The following is a 6,000-nucleotide window of genomic DNA, read 5'->3' as shown; positions in this document are numbered from 1 at the left end:
ACTAATTAACAAACGAGATTTATTCCATCCAGTGGCTAAACATTTTTCTCAGTGTCCCCATGGTGGCTTAAAGAATTTTACATTTTTCGGGGTTGAACATGTCTCCATTCATGCAAGAGGAGGAAACAGGCTAAACCGCCTAAATAAAAAGGAAATGTCGTGGATATTTTCTCTGAACACATTGCAACTTTATGGTTTAAATGTGGAATGGGAATTGAAACACTTTCTTCATGACTGATGTATCCACTATGTGACTTTGTTATATTTGTATCAATCTATTAGGTTGTATTCATTCATTTTTCCTATTCTGATTTTCTCCTTCCCCAGTGCACTATTCATTCATTTTTGTCCATTCATTCCCTTCCTCCTCCTCATCCCTCCTTCCCCCCCATCTGCCCCCCTCCCCTCTCCCCTCCTCCCTCCCCTTCCCATTCCTTCCCTCCCCTTCCCATTCCTTCCCTCCCCTTCCCATTCCTTCCCTCCCCTCCCCCCTCCCCACCTCCACCCTTCCCCCCTCCCCCTCTCTTTTTTTGCACATTTCATTCATTACAACATCTTAATATTATAATATGTTTTATTGCATATTCACAAAATTAAACACATTCAGTTGGTTCATTAACTAACATTTATCATTCATTATTGTGATTTACAAGTCGCATTGTCTCGTTGAATACCTCTATCCATATAGTCGGATATATTATAATATAACATTATGAGTTTAACATTATATTTAGACACATTGTGTGCATTCACATATATGTTATATCTTTTTCTAATATATTTTTCTAATATGTCTTTGTTTTTAACCATGACCAAAGTATATTTACATCATCTAGTTTGGATGATATATATATATCTTTTCAGGCAATATGGGCTGTTTATATATAATACCATATATACTTGATATGAGGGCATTTTTGTCATTTCTTTTAACATGTTTTGTTTCTTCTTAATTATTCACAATATGGAGGTGTGATTGTATACACCTGTGGCCTGCTGTGTTGAGCAGCGTGAGCAGGTGTGGCTATTTACATACCCTATATATATGTGGTTTTTAGGCAAGCGGATGACTCTTTGACAAAGGCCTGACAGGCTGAAACGCGTCAGAGGATCCGCTTGCACCTTGTGCAATAAAGTTTTTTCATAGTCACATTATCAGCCTCCAGCAAGTTCTTTATTTCGGCTGAGCAGCGCTAATACCCCCTTCGGGAGGATTATCCTACTACGTTACCTATCTGGTATAATCACCGCAGCAAAACGTTAGACCTTCTGAATGCAGAAAACTATAACGAAAGCTTTATAACTTAATACAAATGGTAAACTCAAACTTGCATAAACTGTATCTTTGCATCTAATAACTGAAACCTTAAAAGTGAACCTTATTCTTAGTGTCATTGTTAATATATAGGGCCCCACATCAGACCGCATTAGATCCATGCGCTAAAAGTGTTAGAACTAAGAACTATGTACAACTCTACTCCCCCCTTTCCCAGACCCTATCATAGCTAGTATTGATGAGAAAATATTTGTTTAACTTAATTTGGCGCTGTATCTCATAATATATCTGTGCTCTCTCTTGGCCATGTGTAGACTTTATTGGTGCGAGTACTCAGTAGACCTAAGGAAAAATTGGTGATTAAAGTAGAGAGTAATGCCTATGCTATATTATATCTAGGGCACCTACCTAGCATGTGGGGGAGTATATTTAGGCTTAGAAGATAAACCAATCTTGGTTTAGTGTATATCCCACTGGAGAAGCTATATAGATATCCGCTACCATAGAGGGCCTCCATTACTATGGCATGCTACCATAGAGGGCAGCGGCCCAGCGCCTCCGCTGTCATTAGCTATTCATCTACTCAGGGTACACATAAGCCTACGTTTGCCGGGTCATGCGCAGTATATAGTATATAATTCATGGGATAAACTTATTTCCTATTACATAATATACCATCCTTTCTCTCTAAATACTTTAGATGCACTCCTTCTTTTGTAGGATCCCCAGATTAAACAATATCTATATTGTTTATATAGCGTCCACAAGGCTTGTGAATTGTAGATCACTACATATTATACCCGGGGATCTCACTCTGTCCATTCTTCGCAGAAGCCCTCCATATGCAGGCATAGTGCATAGCCCCTAGCGAACATGGAACATAATGCCCACATTTATGTTGTTGATGTATGCGGGTGCCTATGGGTTTAATGATTGTACCCTGGGATTGCTTAAGACTACTGTCTGTGTCTTCTTGATCAATTTATAATACCGGGCCCCTCCTTCTCCCCTCTGCTCAACTTCCTCTGTTTAATTATTTATTTGAGAAGTGGGCTAGGGGCTGTTAGGGGGAGTTGGTATGGGACACAACACTTGCGTCTAGTCCCCTGCTGGGGTGGGTCATCCGATTCCCTCCCTGTGGTATTCTCGCAAGACACGAAGCTGTCCTCGGTCTCTCCCGCTCCTCCGTGGCTGGTCCTGGTGGTGTCCTTCCAGCGGGTACCCCTCTGTTGCTGTCTGCTGCGGTGGCCACGTCACCACCCTCTGCCGCCACAGCCCGCGCTGAGTGCGCATGCGTTGTAGTCCAAATCTCGCGCAGGGCTGGCACTGCGTGATGACGTCATCCCCCAAGCCCGCGAAAGCCAGAGAGACTCCCGCTTGCCGCCCGGCAGGAACAAGGTAAGATGGCTGCTGCTTCAAAGATGTGAGATGGTCCGGTCTCGTTGCAAATCACCCCCTGCACACCTTGGAGTCAGGAGGGGGTCCAGTAGAGGTATATTGCGGCCATATCTTCTGATGGATTGATCAGATCTGGGATTGGGGTCGTCTGTATCCGGGTATTGATATAGGAGAGTCTCTCGGGCAGCCCCTGCTTTTCTCCACGAGGGCGCAGGTACGCCGATCTTTAGCTGCTATTGGGCGGGGAGAATTTTGTGGAGACCCAGCGACTCGTTTGAGAAATCCCTCGCCATCCTCAACATTCTTTATTGAGTGTGCCACTCCATTTTTGAGTACTAAAAGTGCACATGGAAAGAGCCAGTGGTATCGGATATTCTGATCTCTCAGGGCTCTAGTAACCGGGGCCAGAGCTCTTCTTTTAGCTAATGTGGCTGGAGAGAGGTCTTGGTAGACCTGGAATTTGATCCGTTCAAACTCCATGGCCTTAGCTTCCCTGGAGATCCTGCAAATTTCTTCTTTAGTGCGGTAACAGTGGAACCGGATCACTGTTTCTTGGGGGGTCTCCTTGCTGGGGTCTCCCCCTAAGTGCCCGATGACATCTGTCTAGCATGAGATCCCTTTCTGCCATGTCTGTGAAAAGGTGCTCCAACCACCTTGTGGAGAACTCCTCTGGGTCAGTAATGGCTTCAGGTATTCCTCTCAGCCTGACATTGCACCGCCGATCCCTATTTTCGGCATCTTCTAATTTATCTTCTAGGGATCGGACTTGGTCTTTCAAAGTGGCCATCTGATTTTGTGTTTGAGTTAGTGCGGTCACAGTCTCATCAGATCTGGTCTCCAGCGCATCCGTTCACTCTCCTAATGTGTCAACGTCTTTCCTGAGAGCCCAGAGTTCAGACATGAAAAACTTCTTCATTTCTGCGCAAAATTCTCTCATATCTTTGCGTCTTATTATTGCAAAGTCCTGCGTCTCGTCTACTAGGGATTCCATGTCAGGCTCTATGGTGACAGGTTGTGCAGGGAGCTCCGGTTTGTCTGTCTGTGCCGCTTCTTTATTTTTGAAATAACTGGAAACCGGCTGTGTTTTCCTGCGAACACCTTTGCCCGATGCCATCCCTGTATGCTTATGTGCACTTTCAAGCTTGAATCTCCGGTGTGATCGTGCTTCTGCTGCAGTGAAATCTATTGTAAGCGCCGGGGGGAACAGAGCTCAAACTCTAAGCCTCCATTCACCCTCACGTCGAGCATGCGCCTCCATCCCCCATTTTAATAAGCATGCCTATCCCTGCGTGATAACCCCTTATCAATCTCTGAGAGCTGCCTAGACTTTACCTTCCAACCCAATCACTTACCTATTGCTTTCGATTTGAAGGAGAACACACTTAATCCTGTCAGAGCCAAATGGTGGCATTGCTCACCCCTTGGATGTCCGTCTGTGTCAACCAAGGTAACCAGACCTTTTGGAAATTTGGGCCAGAGTCGTTAACTAAACTTGTCAACTTTTCCATCTGGCAGACAAACCAAAATCTGTTCCGAATCTTTTCAATAGATGGAATTGTGTTTTGGTTCCACAATGCTGCGATCTCGCACCTCATAGCTGTTGCAAAATGAGCAATTAATTTATTTTCCGCTCTGGCTAGCTCTTGCGCTGGTTTGTTTAACAAGAACAGCCAGGGGTCCTGCTGAATTTCGAGGTTCAAAATCCTCTGAAGCCAAATCCTAATTTGTTTCCATAGAGAGGCTATTCAAGGACAGGACCACAGCATGTGCAACATGTCCGCCGACTCTCCACATTGCCTAGTACACAAGGGGGAGTAACCCGGGACAAATGTAGACAATTTTACTGGAGTGAGGTACGGTACGACCTCATTAAAACCTTATATGAGTTCTCCTTCAAGGTCCTGCATATGGAGCTTTTGGCTGCTGCATTGAAAATCTCAGTCCAATCATCGTCCTCTAAAGTCTCATCCAAGTCTGACTCCCACTGAGCCATAAAACGTAGTTTCCACGTATAGTCTTTACCCGAATTGATTACTCCTCTGTACATTCTAGATATTAGTCCCCGTGTGTCGTTACCCAACACACAGAGCGTTTCAAAATTCATCAACGGCGGACATATCGTGTGTTTGGTATAAAATGCCCTGCTTTGGAGGTACCTAAAAAATTCTGTGCTAGGGATGTCTTTTTCTGACGTAATCTGTTCGAATGTCTTAATAGTGATTCTACCCTCCAAATCCTTCAATCTCCTAATCCCTTGTTGTCTCCAAATTCTGAAATTCTTACTATCTAGCCCTGGAGCAAAGTCGGGGTTGCCATATAGCGGGGTCATCAAGGAATGCCTAGAAGTCAATGAGCATCTAAATTTAGTGGCCTCCCAGACTGCGAGTGAATTGAGCATTAAGGACAGCAGATTGTTTAATGATTTAAGCCTAGATTTAAGGTACACAAGAAAAAAATATATGTGCACGCGGTCCCAAAAATTCCTGTAATGTCCCAAAAGTGTGAATGTAATTCCCTCTGCAGCTCCTCACTCTCCTGTGATCAGCGGGGCAAACAACCAAAGCAATAGTAACATAGCAGGGCGCAAAAAAGAAAGAAACACACTATTAGTATAAACTTAAAAAATCATTAGTATTTGTAATATGTGAAGGAAAAACCTCTTTCTTGGCTAAGCTTCAGAACTGAGAGGAACCTTTCCTCTGCCAAGAAAGTTGAAGGCCTTGTGACTGGATTATACACATTCTGCGCCGTTTTGCAGCAGACTCCCGGGAAGCTTTCACGCACTGCCACTTGTTATCTCCGATTTTTGTTGAACTTACAGGCCCGGGAATACGAAAGAAATGAAACGTAACGCAAGCCAGGTTTCAAATCCTTTGTCTCAATTTATTACTCATAGGGTAATGACTTTTATACCAGAAAAAGAAGATATTGGTTAGAGGCGTAACATAGGCGTGTCTTGGGCGTAGTTTTTGATAGAGGCGTGATTTAGGGGCAGGACATATTAGTGGCATGATTTTGGGACGTGTTTCTCCCAATACAAGCAATGTCTGAATACATAGCTTATTCATTGTCTGTTATCAAAAGAGACCTTGAATCTCTAGCAACTAAATGATACTATTTTGCCTCTTTCAGAGAACCAGCCTTTTGTATATTTGATTAAAAGAGCAGGAGACTGACAATACAAAAAGTATCTTAGCAATATCCAGAGCAGGAAGAAAGGAAATGTAATTTGGCAGAAACTGAGTGCATTAGGAATTATATTTTAGCAAAAGGCTGACTACAGAATCTTAACTTGTTATGATCAGACAAAATGGATGCTTAACACA

At 43.5% G+C, this 6,000-nt stretch overlaps 1 long non-coding RNA gene across 1 annotated transcript in view; it reads left to right on the top strand.

The window, feature by feature from the left end:
- Positions 1 to 2,614: 2,614 nt before the first annotated feature.
- LOC142493118 (uncharacterized) overlaps positions 2,615 to 6,000 on the top strand; it is a 51,625-nt gene continuing 48,239 nt past the window's right edge. Inside the window, exon 1 of the long non-coding RNA XR_012800989.1 lies at positions 2,615 to 2,674. This is a non-coding gene — a long non-coding RNA (uncharacterized LOC142493118). The remainder of the gene's footprint in view (positions 2,675 to 6,000) is intronic.

The sequence above is a fragment of the Ascaphus truei genome, chromosome 4 (assembly GCF_040206685.1).
Source record: "Ascaphus truei isolate aAscTru1 chromosome 4, aAscTru1.hap1, whole genome shotgun sequence".
Classification (NCBI taxonomy): Eukaryota; Metazoa; Chordata; class Amphibia; order Anura; family Ascaphidae; genus Ascaphus; species Ascaphus truei.
Note: the sequence above shows the minus strand (reverse complement) of the source record. Positions and strands in the feature narration are given on the sequence as shown.